General features: G+C 36.6%; 2 pseudogenes; both read left to right on the forward strand.

Annotated features, from left to right (window-relative positions):
* Positions 1 to 4,740: 4,740 nt before the first annotated feature.
* On the forward strand, positions 4,741 to 15,547 carry LOC101289707 (cytoskeleton-associated protein 2-like; annotated as a pseudogene).
* Positions 15,548 to 20,919: 5,372 nt separating this feature from the next.
* LOC101284650 (bolA-like protein 2) lies at positions 20,920 to 21,178 on the forward strand (annotated as a pseudogene).
* The last annotated feature ends 1,275 nt before the right edge of the window (positions 21,179 to 22,453 follow it).

The following is a 22,453-nucleotide window of genomic DNA, read 5'->3' on the forward strand; positions in this document are numbered from 1 at the left end:
ATAGCATAATGACACTCCAGTTTATATGAAATGGACATGAGAGAAAAATGTGCTCCCAGGTTTTCTGTTCCAGTCTAGTTTAATATGTTATCAAACATCTGCTCCAAGGATGATACATCATGTCAGTCTAGGAACTTATATTCAAAGGGGTCAGCAAATTTTATGTTAGCTGTTCTTGAGTTATAAAATCACTTTTGGAGGTGTAAAAAAAGTATAAAATTCAAAATTTATTTTCTATGTTTTAAATGAATTTACTGAACCAAATCTATTATGTCTTCCTGCTAATAACATTTAAGAAGAAGAAATAAAACAAATTCATATGGTGAAGAGCTCACATGTCAGGAGAACAATCCAGAACATTCTTCATGAACTGCTTGGCCAGATTTCATCTCAGACTTCAGGGGCTGGTTCACATTTGAGTTCAAGACTAACACCTGGATGACTATTTAATGGCAGCCTGCAGGGTCTCCTGAGAGGTTGGAAGAAGTGAGGCTGCACTTCGATTGCACCGTCTTTCACAGCAGATGTTAAATCCAAAATATCCTAGGGAAACATTAAGGTCACTTGTTCCACAGTTGGTAAAGAGAAAAGGTGTACGTTCCATCTCTTTCCAAAGCTCAAGTTCAACTTTTAACCCTTGCTAAGTATTAAAGTACAGCTATATCTGCTTTCAAATCTCTCCAATCATATAATGTGCCTCTTTATAGAGTGAGGAAAGCACTATGGGTTTGTAGAAGAGAAAATGTGCTGGCTTGAAACCTAAAATCTCTTTGAAATTGATTTGAAATGCTTACCAAATGATTCCTGTAGTGAACTCAAATCTGGAAATGGGTATTTATGAAAATTTGAGGATTCATTTAGAAAAGAGGTTCTGTTACATTTAGAAAAGCATATGCTCTCACATCCTACACTATACTCTGCAAAAGATGTTACATTTCATACCTAAAGTTACTATCTTATTTTCAATAAGTCAATTGAACAACATTGGTTGAAGGTCCATTCTGTGTTGCCTCCTGGCTGTTGTATCATTTAAGAAGCTCACAAAATTTGTGGAAGTTATAAAACAATAAAGGCATTAAAGCATCTTAATACCAGTACAATCAATATAGAACTAAATGCTAGACAATAATCACCAAGGGAACCTTGGTTAAGGTAAATTCTTGGCAAGATAAAGAGAACACCAAAAGATCAAAAAATAAAAACATATCTGTAGTATTTGGGAGATAGTGATATAAAAGGCTGTTGGGAGTGAAAGTTGTATGTTTGGGAACTAAGTTGTAAAGTATAATGAAAGCATTAAGGTACAAGGGATGGCAAACCTTGAATGCCGGAATAAGCATCATGGACTCACTCTGCACTCATTCTTTGGACAAGGCTGGCAGCAAAGTATTACACAGACTAACAAGAGATGAAAGAAGCTGAAAATGGATGAGCCAGCTGGAGTTGTTGAGTTGATTCAGGCATGCAGTCTAGAATACTACTAATAAGAATGAAGAATAGAGACCTGTGGAAACTTTAAGACAAACTGCCCAGCAACTGAAAGGAAAGACAGGGATCACAGCCAAATTTACTAAAAATGCATAATTGCCCTTCATTTCTGTTCAATAATATGAATATAATTCATAATATCACAAAGGGTAATTTTTAATTCTAATGATTAATTCAAAGCATTTAACTGAGAAGACTTAGCTGTTCATGTAATTCTGTCTCTATGACCGGACATTCTAAATTACACAGATCAATAGGAAATCTCAACAGTGATAAGAAAGCAGAGAGAAACTAAATGTCTTAACTTCAGTTATTTCACAGAGATAAATGATTTTTAAAGGCACCCACTGAAATTTTAGAATGTTCTGATGATAAACAATAATAAAAAATAACAAATAATATTTATGCTGTACTTACCATGTGTCTATCACATGTTAAGCATTTGCGTAAGTCATTTCATCTATTCTTCAAAAAATCCATTTGGGATAAAATCTGTAATTATCTCCATATTATAGGATACACAATTGACACTAAGAGAGGAAACTACCATAGTCATAGAGTTACTAAGTGGCAAAACCTGAAGAGACAGAAACGGGTCTGCCTATTGACAAACTCTGCCCTTAACTATAGACATGGTCCTGAAACAATCTTTTGTTGCACTCCTTGCTTGTTAGACTTCAAAGACCACATGACAGGATTTAAGATACCTGAGTATTAAACTCTTATCTTTACTACTGTTTCTGTGACTTTGGGCAAGTCAATTCATCTTGATGGCTCACATATATAAAGCCATTCATCTTGATGGCTCACGTATATAAAATGAAGAGACTGGGGGAACTCAGATTCCTTTAAGCAATAAAATTATATGATTAAATGATATTTACCATATAATTAAGTTTTCAGAACTGCAAAGATTTATAAATTGTTCTTATTCTAATTTTGGTATTCAGATCAATAATGATTCCTTGTTTCCATTTAGTCAGAGAGTTAAGGATACTTGCTGCTTGATGGCAACCTCAATTTTAATTACTCAGCTTTGTAGTTGTAGAAAAGTACTTATTTGTTTTTGAAGCATATTATTTTGCCCTGCTCATTCTGTCTGTTGTATTTTTATTCTGGATGGCATTATGTAGAAGAGCTTAGCGTCTTTACTTCAGCATTAATACTCAATCATGAATTATCAGTGAAGCTTCTGATATTACAACAGTAAACCCATTTAGTGCATATACACATTTAGAAAGAACACATTTAGCCTGGATTACACTTGCACTCTACAATTAAGATTCAATCCCTTCCAGAAAATTATAACTATGAGAAAAGTGCATGGTGAGGTTGGAAAAAGAGTTTAAATTATGGTTTTTAGTTTTAAAATCACAGATATGCATACATACACACATATATAAAAGATATTTTTGCTACTCCACTTCTGGTAGTAATCTGAGTCACAACTTGCACTTGTTTGAATTTGGCAGTAACTGTTTTCTTAAAATGTTAAGCATAAGCTCTCTGGATATATTCCAAAAGCTAATAGCAAATATACTTAGATAAATTAATGTATAAATAAATTACTAAGATTAAAGCAAATATCATGGGATTCTGTTAGTCATAATAAAAGTAAGAACTAATATATTTTACATGTACTGATTTTTCTTTTAAGAAGAAAACAAATGCAACAACATAAAAACATACATCTGGTTCAGGTTTTTCCAAAATATCAGGAATAAAAATATTTGATTCTTTCCAAAATATGAGTATCCAACTGGTCTCATTATGATACCCCACAACACTTGTATATCTTCTTCTATTACATATAAGTTGATAGAAAGAATTTTTTTTAACCTCCTTTGAAACATGGGAAGCAAAGTGACATCAAGTTGAACATACATTTCACTGGCACTAATTCAACTCTGTGTGTTTCAAAAAGTTACTAGCAAGCTAAAAATATCTATTTCAATAGTTGGAGCAACTAATCTCTCTTTACCTAAGCTTAGGCATGAGAGGGGGGACCCAAATTTTCTGTTTTTCCTGAGTCTTCATCCCACTGTGTGTCTCAGTAGGAGCACCTCACTGGGTTTAATGCATTGTGCATGTATAAAGGTATATATTGTACAACATGTGTTCAAATAGCAGCCTAATGACTTCAACATAGTGTCAACCAAAAGAAACAAAGAAACAAACACAGTAATCTGATCCCCAGGTGAAGAAATAACTAGCTTTGTTGGAGTCACTAAAACTCTTTGTATCTCCAATGTAGTGCTCTCCCAAGGAGGTTTCAGTGGTAAGCTTGCTAAAAAGCCATTTTTTGGTTTTGTCTACTGGACTTTAGTATAAAATTTGTACTAATGTGTAACTCACCTAGATTGTGTTCTTCAGTTAGGCATGCATTTCAATTGCCACTTTATATAGCAATCTGAGCACACATTGCTGTTGATTTTCCCCCATTCTTTGCTACAATTCCATACAACTAAAATAATCTTTCTGATAAATTCTGAAGATAATATGTATAGATCTGAAGACATGAATTCTCCAGGATACAGGTGCCAGACTATCTGGTCCATTTGGATGGAGGAATATGAAATGTGGATTCGATCCTGAGGTGAAGACCACAGACTCTGTGGTTGCCTGTGAATTCCCAGCCTGTGCATGCCAGAAGACATCTTATGTGTACAGAAAATTAAAGAACTAGTCTCTCTCCTGCATTCAGTCCTTTGGAAGGCTTTGGGGAGACCTACTGGGTGTCAGGAGCTCTGATGGGCAAAATTTCCACCAGATCAAGTGGTTGAGAAAGAGTGGACTCTCCTCTTGCTTTCACCCAGAGACCTCGACAACAAAGATCTCCATGTCTCTCCACCACTTTCACAACCAACCCACCTCTAGCCTTTGCTTCTATGTAACTGAAAATTAACCAAATGGACATCAAAACTCTTCCAAGTAACTCATGACTGAAGATGAAATCAAAACAAACTGCAGATTACTTAAAATTAACACAAATAAACCTATTTCATATCAAAACATAAGAACACTTTGCCCTATGTATTTATTAAGAACTTTGTTCTATGTATTTATTAAGAACTTTGGAACTCAGCAACTGGAGCCAATGGGTACCTCTAAAGACAAGCATCCAGAAGAGAGGTCAAAGGTGAAGATTTTCATAGTCCTGAATCTGGAACATTTTAACCCCTCTTGGACTCCAAAGGAATTCTAGAACAAAGTTTGCTCTCTCTAGAGATGCTGACCAAAAGAGCTTTGAACATGGGGATACCAGGCAAAGCTGATGGAGATGGTGGAGTGCACTATGGAAGAAGATTAGGTCTCTGCATATCGAATGGTAGTCATCAAACAAGACAAGAAAAATAAATTACATACAATATGTTATATATTATAATACATATGTGAATTATACATTTTATATTTTTTACTAATATGGTTAGAGCATCAACATGCTAAATAATATTTCAATACAGTCATCTTTGGCATTGTGCTGACTCTTAGTCATATAAAATTAGACTTTACATATAGTGTTCATTTTGTCAGTATAAAGGTATTTTTGTTGAGAGAAAATATAACTTTTTAATTTAGCAGTTTATTAGCTAGATCTGTAATTTTTAAATATTCAGATTTTGAAATGTGGTCCTCTGTTTGTGTTTTTGTAGCAGGCCTTGCAAATATGAGTGGCAGGCTTGTTTTTCTTATGTTATTTTTCAATCAAAATGTATTCAGAGAAAAGAAAAATACATGTGCTTTACACATGTATTTAAACTGAAGTAAGAACTTTTTTGATCCAGCACCAGTACCAGAACACAACTCAGGATGTAAAGCCAGTAACAGATATAATAATGAAAAGAGTAGAAATCAGTACTTCATCTTTACTTTTATTTAAATATCTATTTTTAGAGTTTGTTCATATTGATGAGCTTTATCCTCTAGTTATGAATGCAGGAGGAATATTTTTAACTTAAACATGTATTTCTTCAAAAGAGAATTTATATGAATGAAACTTAATATTGGCAAATGGGCTTTATTCAATATAGATTTCTAAAATGAGATAGTAATGTTATGTATTACTCATAAAAACAATTTTACATCTACAAATAGTGTTTAAAGAAGCTGTTGTTATAATTGCCAGTAATTTTACTGTAATTGTGATATTGGTAACTTTTTAGGAAGCTGAAGGCACGCTATAAAACTGTGTAATGCCCTCTGTGAAAATGTGTGTGGTAGATCCCCTTGATATATAATTAAATGTGTCCATAAAAATAAAATCATAAAAACCTTCCTCTCCTTTAAAATCAGAACAGGCCCATATGTCAGAAGTACAGTGCTTTTCTAAGCCACATGTGGAAATACCATCTGCGCCACAAATTGTTTAACATCTCTTAAGACATCAGAAATTGCCTATGGTAAGGAGTTCAGTACACCAGCACCCATATGCACAGAGAACATTTCAAAAGGTGTAGTGACCAAGCAAATATTATATATGTTCAACAATTCTACTCCTAGAAACTTCAACTAAACTCATAATTTAGGGATGAGACAAATTCAAATCAATTTGTGTATAATTCAACTATTAATGGATATATTTTAAAAAAAGACTTTGGTTTCTTTTCATCATCACTCACTTGAGAAGAAAGAATGTGGCTCAGGATTAAATGACATGATGAATATCAATTGTTAGTTCAGGAATTTGCCTAATCACAGATTCCTTTGTGGAACACAAATATTACCTTAGGATTTTGCCCATAATTGGATGGCAATTTTTTAATAGCTACTTCATTAAAAATACTCTTTTCTTTAAAATGTTTTAGTCAAACTGGAAGCTGCATTGTTCCACTATCTAACTGTAGTATCTCTGTAATAGCATAAAGTCGAGAGAATACAGCATGCCTGGTGCACCTAAACAATAACTTTCTGTTTCTGTATTTATAGAGAGAAAGTCTCTTCAGTAGCTCCTTGCTGAAAAACAATTTGAAAGATAAATAATGGTTACCTGTTTTGGGAGAGATGGCTTTCCAGCAATACATTTATATGAAATTCTAGAAAATGAATGTGACCAATTTATAATTATATACATATAGCAATTGGAAAGAACTATGAGTAAAGACACATACAGGGTCATATCTCATATTGAAATAGTGAAAAGCAACATGAAGTCCAATGTGAACACATCATACTTCTGGAGAAGCTGATTTAATTTGAATTAACTCTTAATATCTAAAAAGTGTTTGTTCTCTTCCCAACCAGTTTCCTAGAGGCCACAAAATGATGAGTGCTATGCTCGTGTAAACGTGCACACAGTTCATTCTGTCTTCACTAAGTTCATTCTTATATTCCTGTAAATTGCTGGTAGTGTCTTTATTCTTGGTATATTTTAGTTAAGGGAATAACATATAGTTAGAGTTTTATGTGTGCCATTGTTGCAGGTTATAGCACTGTATGTTTAAAAAAAAAAGAAAAAGACAGTGAATATACTTGGATACTTGGATATGTGAACAAATATTTAAACACAGAATGAAAACATCCTTGATTTGAATCTATTTTTTAATGTAACAGAAATAAAATGGACAAATATCACATACAAGTGATAGCTCAGGCCACACTCATGATTCTGCCTGAGAAGAGCCTGTGCCTCTGGCACGAAAGATGCAACTACACAGTGAAAGGGCTCGTGGCTGTTAGATTGATACTCTTGCCACAGATAACCTGCGAGACCCAGGAAGAGAGTGAAGCCAGGACAGGACACCACAGTCAATCCTGTGAGCCTTTCTGTGAGAGGAAAATATTGGCAAGAATTTTAGAAATTGTTCAAAATAACTGGGGTTGATAGAAAAAGAAAACCGAGTGAGCTGAGACAATGTAGTATGGTTGAAAGGAAGTATTTGTAGGGGGTGTGGAGCATGTATGTGTGTGTTTGAGTCTGTGTCTCTGTTTATGGGCATGGTATGTGAGTCTGTCAGATGTGTATTTTCTGTGAATTTTCTACCTTACTGTTAAACACACATTGGGAATTTGTGGCCATGATGCTTTTGGTAATACCAAATTAGTCTTAATGTTTAAGCACGTATTTTTGAAGTCATTCATTATGACTACATGCTACCTGGAAATGAATTTCTTTCAAAAGTATTTATAAAGAAAACAGTCAACAAAATCACACATGCTTTCTTCAAACATCTGGAACAAATTTTTTCCTTTCAATTTGTTCCATTTCAATTAAAAACAAAAAAACTAAACTAAAAGTACTGTGTTCAGGATTTTCTTTTTTAGGGTTGGCATTTTCTTAGAATGGACATGAATATTCTTCAATTAAAGTTCATGCAATTAAAGTATGTGCAAAAAAAAAGACCTGAATCAATGCATTTCCAAAGTGAAACTAAAGGAAGAAAAAGAAATGGAATTTTGTGTGGTTATGCAATTTGGAAGGCAGGAACTGGATCAGAGTAGCCTAACAGAGAAAGAGGTCAGAAAGGCATTCTGGGAAGAAATGGAGACAGACCATGTGGCTGGGCACTGTGTAGAAACTGAGCTAACATAAGGAAGTGCCTGGGGACAGCAGAGGCAAAAAGGAATACAGGGAAAGTAAAATGTCTCATACAATTTTTAAGTCGATATATAAATTTCTCCCCCATTTCCTCTGTGAAACAAGTAACACTTACACACCACTCTGATGCTTTTAGAGTGAACTCACTGGGGGACACTTAAACTGGTCCTAAATTTGAAATATGAGTTTGTAGAGGATGAAAGGCAGAAAAAGGACAAGCAAATAGCAAATATCTAGAATACATATGTTCTACAATGTTCTTTCCAGGTTTATTGTGGTATAATTGACTTAAAATATTATGTAAGTTTAAGGTATACAATGAGATGATTTATACATGCATATATATATATATATATATATATATATATATATATATATATATATATAGCAAAATGTTACCACAATAAAGTTAGTTAGCACACCCTTCAACTCACAAGACTTCCATTTTGTGATTTCAATTGTTATGGTAGGAACATTTAAGTTTGACTCTCATAGCAACTTTCAAAGATGTTACCAGAAAACTACTAGAGCTCATCAATAAATTTGGTAAAGTTGCAGGATACAAAATTAATAAAGAAATCTCTTGCATTCCCATACACTAACAACAAAGGATCAGAAAGAGTAATTAAGGAAACAATCCCAGTGACCACTGTATCAAAAAGAATAAAATACCTAGGAATAAACCTACCTAAGGAGACAAAAGACCTGTACTCAAAAAACTATAAGATACTGATGAAAGAAATCAAAGGTGACACAAACAGATGGAGAGAAATACCATGTTATTGGATTAGAAGAATCAATATTGTCAAAATGACTATACTACCAAAAGCAATCTACAGATTCAATGTAATCCCTATCAAATTACCAATGATATTTTTCATAGAACTAGAACAAATAACTTAAAAATTTGTATGGAAACACAAAAGAACCTGAATAGCCAAAGCAATCTTGAGAAAGAAAAATGGAGCTGGAGGAGTCAGGCGCCCTGGCTTCAGACTATGCTATAAAGCTACAATCATCAAAACAGTATGGTACTGGCACAAAAAGAGATATATAAATCAATGGACCAGGATAGAAAGCCCAGAAATAAAACCATGCACTTATGGTCAATTAATCTATGAAAAAAGAGGCAAGAATGTACAATGGAGAAAAGATAGTCTCTTCAATAAGTGGCGCTGGGAAAACTGTAGAGCTATATGTAAAAGAATGAAATTAGAACACTCCCTGACACCATACACAAAAATAAACTCAAAATGCATTAAAGACCTAAATGAAACACCAGATACTATAAAACTCCTAGAGGAAAACACAGGCAGAACACTCTTTGACATAAATCACAGCAATACTTTTTTGGATCCCTCTCCTAGAGTAATGGAAACAAAACCAAAAATAAACAAATGGGACCAAATTAAACTTAAAAACTTTTCCACAACAAAGAAAACCAGAAACAAAATAAAAGACAACCCACAGAATGGGAGAAAATATTTGCAAATGATGCTACTGACAAGGGATTAAATTTCAAAATATACAAACAGTTCATACAGCTTAATAAAATCTTTTAAAAAATCAAAAAAATTGACAGAAGACCTAAATAGACAAAGAAGACATACAGATGGCCAACAGGCACATGAAAAGATGATTAATGTCACTAATTATTAGAGAAATGCAAACTTCTTTATTCATTTTATATATAGATGTACACCTTAGGTTGTTTCCATCTCTTGGCTATTGTAAATAATGCTGCTATGAATATGGGAGTAAAGATATCTTTTGAGTTAGAGTTTTTATTTTCTTCATATATATTCTCAGAAGTGGAATTGCTGGATAATACGACAATTATATTTTTAATTTTTTGAGGATCATCCATATTGTTTTGCAGGGGCTATATCAATCTATAATCCCACCAAACCCTTTTCTCCTCATCCATACCAGCACTTGTTATCTCTTTTATTTTTTATGATGGCTGTTCTAACAAGTGTGAGGTGATGTCCTATTGTGCTTTTAATATGCATTTCCTTACTTACTAGTAACGTTGAGCATTTTTCCATGTGCCTGCTGGCCTTTCTTATATCTTCTTTGGAGAAAGGTCTATTCAGGTTCTTTGCCCATTTTTTAATTGTTTGGTTTATTTGCTACTGATTTGTATGAGTTCTTTATATATTTGGGGTATTATTCTCTAATCAGATATATGGTTTACATATAATTTTTTCCCATTCCATAGGTTGTCTTTTCACTTTGTTGATGATTTGCTGTGCAGAAGCTTTCTAGTTTGAAAACTTCTAGGGAAGTTTTCAACTATAATCTCTTCAAATATTTTCTCAGTCCCTTTCTTTTTCTCTTCTTCTTCTGGGACCCCTATAATTTGAATGTTAGTGCGTTTAATGTTGTCCCAGAGGTCTCTGAGACTGTCCTCAGTTCTTTTCATTCTCTTTTCTTTATTCTTCTCTGCAGTAGGTATTTCCACTATTTTATCTTCTAGGTCACTTATCCGTTCTTCTGCCTCAGTTATTCTGCTATTGATCCCTTCTAGAGTATTTTTAATTTCATTTATTGTGTTGTTCATCATTGCTTGTTTCATCTTTAGTTCTTCTAGGTCCTTGTTAAATGTTTCTTGCATTTTGTCTATTCTATTTCCAAGATTTTGGATCATCTTTACTATCATTATTCTGAATTCTTTTTCAGGTAGACTGCCTATTTCCTCTTCATTTGTTAGGTCTGGTGAATTTTTATCTTGCTCCTTCATCTGCTGTGTGTTTTTCTTTATTCTTATTTTGCTTATCTTACTGTGTTTGGGGTCTCCTTTTTGCAGGTTGAAGGTTCATAGTTCCCGTTTTTTTTTGGTGTCTGTCTCCAGTGGCTAAAGTTGGTTCAGTGGGTTGTGTAGGCTTCCTGGTGGAGGGGACTAGTGCCTGTGTTCTGGTGGATGAGGCTGGATCTTGTCTTTCTGGTGGGCAGGTGCACGTCTGGTGCTGTGTTTTGGGGTGTCTGTGGACTTACTATGATTTTAGGCGGCCTCTCTGCTAACGGGTGTGGTTGTGTTCCTGTCTTGCTAGTTGTCTGGCATAGTGTGTCCAGCACTGTAGCTTGCTGGTCATTGAGTGAAGTTGGGTGTTGGTGTTGAAATGGAGATCTCTGGGAGATTTTCGCCATTTGATATTACATGGAGCTGGGAGGTCTCTTGTGGACCAGTGTCCTGAAGTTGGCTCTTCCACGTCAGAGGCACAGCACTGACTCCTGGCTGCAGCACCAAGAGCCTTTCATCCACACGGCTCAGAATAAAAGGAGAAAAAGAAGAAAGAAAGAAAGAAAGAAAGAAAGAAAGAAAGAAAGAAAGAAAGAAAGAAAGAAAGAAAGAAAGAAAGAAAGAAAAGAAAGAAAGAAAGAAAGAAAGAAAGGAAGGAAGGAAGGAAGGAAGGAAGGAAGGAAGGAAGGAAGGAAGGAAGGAAGGAAGGAAAAAAGAAAGAGGATAAAATAAAATAAAGTAAGGTAAAATAAAATAAAGTTATTAAAATAAAAAATAATTATTAAGAAAAAAATGTTTTTTAAGTTAAAAAATAAAATAAATAAAATGGACAGACAGGACCCTAGGACAAATGGTGAAAGCAAAGCTATATATACAAAATCTCACACATCAAGTTGATTGTGGAGATTTAATCCACTGCTCCTGAGGCTGCTGGGAGAGATTTCCCTTCTCTTCTTTGTTTGCACAGCTCCAGGGCCTCAGCTTTGGATTTGGCTCCGCTTCTGCGTGTAGGTCGCCTGAGGGCGCCTGTTCTTCGCTCAGACAGGACGGGGTTAAAGGAGCAGCTGATTCGGGGACTCTGGCTCACTCAGGCCGGGGGCAGGGAGGGGTGCGGATGTGGGGCGAGTCTGCGGCGGCAGAGGCCAGTGGGACGTTGCACCAGCCTGAGGCGCACCGTGCATTCTTCTAGGGAAGTTGTCCCTGGATCCCGGGACCCTGGCAGTGGCGGGCTGCACAGGCTCCTCGGAAGGGAGGTGTGTAGAGTGACCTGTGCCCGCACACAGGCTTCTTGGTGGTGGCAGCAGCAGCCTTAGCGTCTCATGCCCGTCTTTGGGGTCCGCGCTGTTAGCCACTGCTCGCACCCGTCTCTCAAGCTCCTTTAAGCAGCGCTCTTAATCCCCTCTCCTCGCGCACCAGGAAACAAAGAGGGAAGAAAACGTCTCTTGCCTCTTGGCAGATCCAGACTTTTCCCCCGGACTCCCTGCTGGCTAGCCGTGGTGCACTAACCCCCTAAAGGCTGTGTTCATGCTGCCAGTCCTCTCCCTGGGATCCAACCGAAGCCTGAGCCTCAGCTCCCAGCCCCCGCCCGCCCCGGCAGGTGAGCAGACAAGCCTCTCGGGCTGGTGAGTGCCTGTCGGCACCGATCCTCTGTGCGGGAATCTCTCCGCTTTGCCCTCAGCACCTCTGTTGCTGTGTTCTCCTCCACGGCTTCGAAGCTTCCCCCTCCACCACCTGCAGTCTCCGCCCGCGAAGAGGTTTCCTAGTGTGTGGAACCTTTCCTCCTTCACAGCTCCCTCCCACTGGTGCAGGTCCCGTCCCTATTCTTTTGTCTCTGTTTTTTCTTTTTTCTTTTGCCCTACCCAGGTATGTGGGGAGTTTCTTGCCTTTGGGGAGGTCTGAGGTCTTCTGCCAGATTCAGTAGGTGTTCTGTAGGAGTTGTTCCATGTGTAGATGTATTTCTGATGTATCTGTGGGGAGGAAGGTGATCTCCGTGTCTTACTCTTCTGCCATCTTCCCCCTCTCGGCTACTGATTTTTGTATGTTATTTTGTATCCTGAAAATCTACTGAATTCATTGATTAGATCTAACAGTTTTTTGGTTGAGTCTTTAGGATTTTTTTATCTATAAAATCATGCCATCTGCAAATAGAGACTATTCTATTTCTTCCTTTCCAATTCTGATACTTTTTTTATTTTTTTCTTGCCTGATTGCTTTAGCTAGGACTTCCAATATTATGTTGAATAAGAGTGGTGAGAGTGGTTTCCCTACCTTAGTGGAAAAATTTTCAACCTTTCACCACTGAGTATGACGTTAACTGTGGGCCTGTTATAGACAGCTTTTATTATGTTAAGAAATGTCCTTTCTATGCCTAACTTGTTAAGAGTTTTTATTGCGACTGGATGTTGAATTTTGTCAAATGCTTTCCCTGTATTTATTAAGATGATCATATAATTTTTGTATCACGTTCAATATCAGGTCAGAGGAGATTGGACATAGACATAGAATGAGAACATTTGTAAAATGTAAAAATATCAGCTGGAGAATGGATAAATAACTTGTGGTATAGTCATATGCTACAATAATATACAGTACTGATATAAATAAATCATGCCTTAACATCAAAGTGGATGAATCTCAGGAACAGAATGGTGAGAGAAAAAAAGCAAGTTAGAAGATACAATATGGGCAGTGTGCAGCTGCGCTGGCCTGAGGGAATCTGTGGTGGTTGAGCTGGAGACGCATTCCCCTGCCTGGAGCTGCGATAAGCATCCCAGCCGTGCCCCAGGACCTGCAGCTGCCCCCGAGTCAGAGGGCCCAGTCTGCTGTTCAGAGAGCAAAGAAGACAAAAACTCAAGGAGCATCTGTTAAAAAGAAAAACTTTTTGCATACAAACAGGAAAATCAGATATTGTCCAGTGGTAGAGACCAGAGAGTGAAGACATCTGAAGGCCAGATTGAAGAAGAGACAAAAGTTCTGAAACTTAAGGCAAAAGTGGTTGATAAAGAGAATGTGGGTAGACTTACAGGGATCAAGAATAATATAACAATGGAAAAAAACTGTATTCCTTTAAAAGCTTCTAATGGATTAACCAATTCAACTATAGCAATTGATACACCTAATTTTGAGGATAATAATCAAACTCTGCCATTGTTACCAATTAAAGATGACCCCCAAAGTCAACATATGATGTTTAGCCAAGCATTTCACCTTAAAAACAACAGTAAAAAGAAACAAATGGCTACAGAGAAACCAAAGCAAGGTGCTAACATGCCCAAATGCCCAAGAAACCTGTGCTTGGATCTTATCATAGCCAAATTGTTCAGTCTAAGATCAATTCCTTTAGAAAACCTCTACAAGTCAAAGATGAGAGTTCTGCAACAATGAAGAAACTTTCAGCTACTGTCTCTAAAGCCACAAAGTCTCAGCCTGTACCTGCCAGCAGTGTACCAGTGAAAAGTGATAGAGCCTCACATATGACGACTGCCACTAAATTTGTGAGCACTACATCTCAGAGCAGTCAACTTGTACAACCTTCTATTAGCAGTCACCACAGTAATAACCAGGATGCCATGAAACAAGGCATCAGTCTGCCAGTGTTACAGTTTGGAAAGGGCCTCGAGAGAAAGAATTATTACAGTTAAATACACTTTCGTCTATTATCAAAACCAGTTCTTCTCAGGACATAAAAAGAAATAAGACACTATCAAGAAGCATGACATCTGAAATGGTAGCCAGACCTGCTTTGTCTTCTAATACTAAACTGACAGAAAAGTCAAAAAGCATTGACCACCACAGACATACCATGGTGAAAGCAGCTATTGATAGTAGATGGACTCAGCGCAGAGAAACTGCAGAGGAGAGGAAGGCTCGTCTGAGTGAGTGGAAAGCTGGCAAAGGAAGAGTGATGAAAAGGCCTCCGAGCTCAGTGGTTACCCAGCCTGAGCCCGAAGCACAAAATGAAAAACTAGTTGGTCCTTCTGGACTACCATGGCAGAAGAAGATGAACAACGATTGTTTACTGGAAAAGTAAACAAGACATTTTCTGAATGCCTACACCTGATTAATGAGGGATGTCCAAAAGAAGAAGTATTGGTTACACTGAATGACCTGATTAAAAATATTCCAGATGCCAAAAAACATGTTAAATATTGGATATGCCTTGCACATATTGAACCATTTACAAGTCTACTGAAAATATTTTTGCAATCTATGAGAAGGCCATTCTGGCAGGAGCTCAGCCTACTGAAGATATGCGACATGCCATTGTTGACATTCTGACAATGAAGAGTCAAGAAAAAGTTAAATTTGGAGAAAATATTTAGGAGGCTTGTGCAACCAAGGAACAAATCCAAGAAAACACCATTGATGATATAAGTGTTAATCTGGGGTCAGAAAAACCAGAAATAGAAAATAAGCATCCTAGGAATGTGGTATTTCAAGGTTGTGAAAAAGAGCGAGATGACAAAACAAAAGATCCAACCAGTGATATTAAAACCCCCAATACAGAAACTAGGGCAGGTTGCTTAATTAAATATAATGTGTCTACTTCTCCATACTTGCAAAGTGTGAAAAAGAAGATGCAGTTTAAAAAAACCAATTCTGCATTTAAAGAGCTAAAGTTTCTCACACCAGTTAGACGTTCACAACGTCTTCAAGAGAAGACTTCTAAATTGCCAGATATGTTAAAAGACCATTATCCTTGTGTGTCTTCACTGGAACAGTTAACAGAGTTGGGAAGTGAAACTGACGCTTTTGTGTGCTGCATGTACTCAGAGAAGTGAAGCTCTGATAGGAGTGGGGTTGTATTATTCCGAGGGCGTTTGGTTGGTTGGTTTGTTGTGTCTTTGCATGTCCCTTAGGTCAGGAGTTGCCTAGTACCTAAGTATTCACAGCAGTCAGCACTCTTACTAATGTCCACTCTAAAGCAGGTGTTGCCTTCTGTGAGTCGGAAAGCTAATCCTACCTTGTCAATCTCAATAGACTGACTTTTTCTCTAACACAGGTAAATTTTGTGAAGACAGAGTTAGCTTGTTTTGTCACCCAATTCTAGTAGCCCAGACTGCTGTGGGCTCCTGTGTCCCTGGGACTCTGCCCCTGGTTCTTCATTGTCACTCTCCAGCAAAGCCAGTGAGTCTGCATCTGTGGTCTCTTGGCCTCTTTTTTATTGTAGCCGAGGTCCCCGAGAGGGATAGTTAACTAAATACTCCATTTCTAAGAGAAGATACTTTGTTGGAAGAAAGAAAAGGTGCCAAACCTAGTGGGCATTCAGAACTTTAAATCTGAGTTCCTTTCTTTAGGTCCTTTTCTAACTTGACTATCTAAAATATTAAAAATTTTAACTTCCATTGCTTCGCTTGATATAGTTTATAGACTAATAGAAGGGAGTTAGAGAAGGAATATATAATATTTCATAAATGTCATCCTAGTTTAGGTAGTATTTCTAAAATAACTAATACTTAAACTTGATCTCTTCCTTGTAATATAAAAACTTCATCATGTTTCCTAAAACATGATAGTCATACACAGTAAGTAGTTCTCTGCTCCCCACAATAAATACCACCAGTAAAATTGTTTTGTTAAGTCTCTGAACTAATACTTAAATGGCATACATCCTTTACCAACTCTACAGTTTCAAGTAAGGATTTAGTCATTGTAAAAGATTAGATAGTTTTAAAACTGAATAATATGAATGTGGTTGAAAATCACATACTTATTTATGTTCACTAATTCCATTTGTATAATAGGGACAATCTTTGTTCTATTTATTGTCTTATGTTCTAGAGAGTAGGGTTTTTATTCCTTTTAAACTGTGTACCTAATACGTATACAATAAATGAAAAGATCTATATAACAATAAAAAAAAGAAGATACAACATGATTCCATTTTTGTGAACTTCAAAACCGTGCAAAACCAAAGAATATTCTGTTTAGATGTACAACCCTATGTGGTAAATGTTTCAAAAAGTATTAGTTAATACACTTAGTGATTTTTTTTCACTGTGAGTAGAGGAGAAGGATGGGATCTGGAATGAACCCTCAGAAACCTCAACGTTTTGGATTATTTTCTGTGTTTTTTTTTTCCTTAAGGTAGATAGTGAATAAAAGGGTGTTTGTATTTTTATTCTTTATACTGAATCATATGTTATAAATACTATTTTGTATTTCAACTTTCATACTAGCAATTTTGAAAAAAGAAAAAGAAAAAATTAAGGATAATCATAACTAGAAAATAATTAATATGTAGATTTTTAAAAAATCATTGGAGAAGGGAGGAAGGTCAAAGGAAGAACTCAATCCAAATTCAAGAAAAGGAAAGCTAAAGGATGAATAGATAAATAAGATCTCAGCAAGTAGAAAAGGAAAATATACAAAGTTCCCTTTGGAGAAGGGAACAGCTGCCAGGGAATGGCAAGGAAACTGGTGGCTTTACTGTGAAACTGAGAAAGCCAAAGATGTGAGACAAGCCTGAAAATAGAGATAGTAACCCGAAAGGACTTCAGTGCTCAGTGGATAAGTTTGTGAGGTTTGTTTTTGTTTTCTTTTGTTTTATGTATAAGAAACATTGGAAGTCTGTTAAGATTTTTAAAATAGTATATCCTCAATATATTATGTTTGAAAGCCAATTGGTTGTCCTGTGGAAGAAGAATTGGAAAGAGAAGTTCAGAAACAGGAAGAACTGTGAGGGACTCAAAAGCATTGTGACTTGACTTACTTTTCACATTTAATGCAAGCACTGTTTTCTAGCATTTATGCTTAGACCTTCTGCAGAAAATGCACTTCTGCAATGTGACTTGCTCAATACCCTGGGCTCTATGGCTCGAGGCATTTCCTCTGCATTTGAAATTCTTGCAGTCTAAATGTTTACTGTAGTAAACATTGTTGGTTTCTTTCCTCAGAAAATACAGAGGAAAAAGCTAAGATGGAGAAACAAACAAACAAACAAAAAAATCAGGTAAGAAAAAGAAGAAGAGTGAGTGACAGATAGCCCAGTAGGGAGGGCAAGAACAGGAAGGGACTGGGAACTACAAAACATAGCTCAGAGAGGCTGGCTGGCCTTAAGTAAAGCACTTAACCTCTGCTCCCTTCAGTTTCTTCACCTGTAAAAAGAGAAGTTCAGCTAGATGACCCAAAGTCCCTCCAGAAAAATAAATGGATGATTTATTCTGTAATAGCATGATTCTATTACATCATATGATTCTACTGAAAGGTCCAAATTCATTCTTGAAGAGCTTTCCTTGTGTTTAAGATATTAAAGCAAGTATTAAAATAATGCTAAAAATATATTATATGATTATATGTCTGAATTTCAACTTTAGCTTCATAGTTTTATATTTTTCAGGGGTTTAATTTGGATCTAGGAACAAAATGAAACATTAATAACTGCCACAGCCTCCTGGCAAGTTATTATTTTGTGATAGAGAGCAAGAGGAGGAATGCAATGATCTGCTCAGCACTGCTCATCATCACATGTTGTTTTCGAGACCAGATTTCAATGATATTTTTTTTCCCTTTGCTGCATTAAAATGATGGCATTTTTCTTAAAACATACAGGGCTTTTAATTCTGTAAAGATTGGCCTATTTAAGGTGCCAACTATTTCAAAAAGAACAGTCATTTTAAAAAGCAGCAGAGCAACTGGAAGACTTTATGAATAAAAAAATACAAATGAATCAAAATGAATACCATTAATAAAATGGTAATGGAAAGAATTACTATTATAGTCATCACAATTATAAAGGCTTGTGGAGTAAGAAAGCTATACTTGGGAAGTATCTATTAAATTAATTTATTTTTATATTTTCTTTCCAACTCAAAAGCAGAAAAATATTTGTCAATTGGCCTAGTGTGTTTTTGTTTTTATATTTTATGTGTCCTTACTGTAGTAAAGTCTTCTTTTGTACTGTGTCTTGTTAATAAAATTAAAACTTAAAATTGCTTTTAATTGAAATTTTAATTGCTTATAATTGCAAAAAAACCTTAAAATTACAAAATAAAATTTAATTGCTAATAAAGTAAAAATGGCAAGTGTGATTTAAAATAGCTAATATTTGAGGTAGCTTATCTGTATCAGACATTTAGGTACATTATTCTCTCCTTGAACAAACTCTAGCTAGGCTCCTCTGACCCCTTTCTCAACCAGACCTCAACCTTGATCTATAAAGACTTGAATACCAGCATAGTTTCTAACAGCTGAAGGCCACATCCTTAGGATGATCCTGGTTCCACTAATAGTTCATGCCTGCCAAAACTCAAAGCTGCCAACAGAATTTAGTTTGTTCCAGCCAATACCTGAAGATAGGGCCCCTGTCTCCCAGTCTCCATGGGAGGATAGGAGCCTAACTTCTATAAACTCTAGTTAGCAAAACCATATCGGTTTCATATAGACCAACCCCCGCTTCCTGCTTCTTGTAATTTTACACTTCCCTGGCTCTACTGAACCCTGCCCACCTCCCTCCTTATTCCCTCATTCTCCCTTTAGAATGCTGGGTCACCTCTGTACAAATCAAAATTGAGTTCAATTCATACTAGTCTCTTTTCCGTATTTCCCTATTGCTGATTAAAATCTGTCCTTACCACTTTAGTATCTAACATTTTTTATTTTTGACCCTAATAAATTCTTAGGGCCAAAAATAAACAAATTAGAAGAAATTAGGCCAGAAAAGTAACTTACCTGGCAAGACAACATAATTAGTAAGCGATAACACCGTAATTTCAATCCAGCCCTGTTTGATAATCACTGTTAATTACCTTTCTTCTCATTTGGACAAATATAGTCAACTTTTCTTAAAAATTGAGAATAAATCTTATATTGAAGGTTAATCAACTATATAATACTTAAAGTATGAGATATAGGCTTTTGAAAGTCCATTGCCATTAGAATTCACAATAGAGAAAGCTACCTTCTGTTAAAAATTGCATTAAAATAATTAATTCATAAAGGAAACTATAAAAGCCTAAAAATAGATCTATGTAAGATAAAAAAGACAATATGTTAAATAAAAAGAATATTGACATGTTTTATTTCTGGATTTATTAATGGAATTGATAATTATAGGAAATGTTTCTTTATAAAAGTTCAGCTAGATGTTTACAAATTCCTTCAGCAGAAGCTACAAACAGAAAGAATATAGGCTTGAGAACCAGAGAGACTGAAGTTCTAATCATAGTCCTGCATTTACTGATTATGTAACTTGAGCAAATTACTTAATTCTCTGAGCCTCAGTTTCTTCAGCTACATAATAAAGACAACATTGTGGTAGACAGAATTCTAAGATGGTCTCCAAGATTTCTGGTTCATTCTGTACATGCCCTATATGGTTTTGTGGTTGAATGTGCATGAGACCTATAAACACGATGCATTCCCATAGTTAGGTTCCATTATATGGTAAAATGATCATATTTTGGGCTTCCCTGGTGGCGCAGTGGTTGAGAGTCCGCCTGCCGATGCAGGGGACACAGGTTTGTGCCCTGGTCCAGGAAGATCCCACATGCCGCAGAGCAGCTGGGCCCGTGAGCCATGGCCGCTGAGCCTGCGTGTCCGGAGCCTGTGCTCTGCAACAGGAAAGGCCACAACAGTGAGAGGCCCGCACACCGCAAAAAAAAAAAAAAAAAAAAAATCATATTTTACAGATGTAATTAAGTGCCCTAATCAGCTGATTTTTATTTAAGCAAAGGGGATATTATCCTAAGTAAGCAGGCAAGCTCTTAAAAGAGGGTATAGATGTCAGAGAGATGTACTTCTGTTGGCTTTGAAAAAGTAAATTGCTATGTTGTGCAAGGATAATAAGTAGGTGACCTCTTGGAGTTGACTGCAACTTCCAGCTGTCAGCCAGGAAGAAAATGAGAACCTCACCCGTACAACCACAAGGAAATGAATTCTGCCAATATCTGACTCATCTTGTAAGAGGAACTCTAGCTTCTAAAGAGATCACATCAGCGGCTGACAACTTGATTTTAGCCCGGTGATACTATAAACACAAGACCCATCTAACTCATACCCATTGCCCTTTGCATTGCTGAATCACTCCTCTGGTATAAATGCAATTCCAGGTTATAAAGCATGAATTTTTTTAAAATGTCTCAGCTAGTAAGGGTGGAAGCAGTGTGGCAGAGGTCCGAGCTGGGCTGCACTCCCCCCACCCCAGGCTACCACGATGGAACTCAGCGTTGAGTACCTCCCGGAGAAGCTGCAGTGGGACCTGGAGGTGGAGCACATGGAAGTGGAGGACACAACTCCCACGTTGCATGTCCAGCTTCCGAGTCCTTGTGGTGTCAGCCAAGTTCGAGAGGAAGCCACTGCTTCAGAGATACTGGCTTGTGAACACTTGCCTAGCAGAAGAGCTCCTGCACATCCATGCCTTTGAGCAGAAAACCCTGACCCCAGAGCAGTGGGCCTGTGAGCAGCAGAAATAAGGGACCCAGACCAGCACACCTATTAAATTATGAATCAGGCCCCCCAAAATATAAATAAAGTAAAATAAAATAAAATGCTTCAACTATTTCTCTTATAACAGAGGCAAGAAGGAAATAATAAGGTACCACTTGACTCACTATCACTTCCTTTATTATTTTCAAGACTATTTGGGGAAAAATAAACCTTCACAATTGCTCTAAATTCCTCATTTTCTCTTTTTTCTCTACTCCAAATTTTCAAATCCAGTTCCTAAATATGGGATAAAGGCTCCTATACAGTAATCTTTTTTCTAAAACTGTAGTCACTGGGTGGGTCATCTTTGTTGTAAGGCAGCTATTTCAGTTCGAGTCTCTCAGTTACAAGTTAAAGGATATTTGACTAAGGTGGTTTAAGCAAGAATCATATTTCTTTATTCCGTATAAAAAAAAGAAGTCCACAATAAACTTTGGTTTAGTGGTTGAACAACTGGAACCTAGATTCTTTCCAGTTTCTATTTTACCATTATCAGGTGTTAGTGATGGGTTTTCTGAGCAAAGCATAGCTGGTGTAGTACCAACTATCATATTCTTAACAGCACACCAAGCAGGAAAGAAGTAGATGATGCCATATAGGGCCTTTACCTTATACCATCCTTTCTTTTATTCATAAGATAAACCTTAATAAAAAGCACTCCAGTGAGACTCCTTTTTAGCTACCATGGGCTTCCATGACTGTTAGCAAAGGATCGTGGAATTGCTATGGTTGGCACAGACCAATACAGCTCATTCCCTGGTGATGGACACATCACCATCCAAACACACTAAGAAGTCTCTTAACACAAAAAGCCAGAGAAATGGCTAACAGATAGCCTAGCAATGATGACTACCTTACTAGGGATCTTTTCTCAATATTGTGCAAGATGCTGCTGCTTTTGGTGACCATTTGTCTTACACTAGGGCTTGGGGCAAATTCCATAAATCCTACAGTATGGATTAAGAAATGACTTAACTGGGAAAAGGGGAAATGTACAAAGCTATAGAGCTTATAAGAGAAGGTAATCATCCTCCATCTTCCAATTATTCCACAAAGAACAGTGCTGGGGCCTGGGAGATTTGCTGGAACAAAGTGTGTGTTTCTATTTCAGTGAAGGGACCCCAATCCTCCAATACTTTTCATTCTTGCTTATCAGTTAAAGGATACACAAACTGCACGGACACCAAGATTTTAGTGCTTCGTATTTATAGGAGCTTTATGGGAATGATAGCTGACTAACACCTGAAAACAATGGGTTCTAT

This window comes from Orcinus orca, chromosome 3, assembly GCF_937001465.1.
Source record: "Orcinus orca chromosome 3, mOrcOrc1.1, whole genome shotgun sequence".
NCBI classification, from domain to species: domain Eukaryota; kingdom Metazoa; phylum Chordata; class Mammalia; order Artiodactyla; family Delphinidae; genus Orcinus; species Orcinus orca.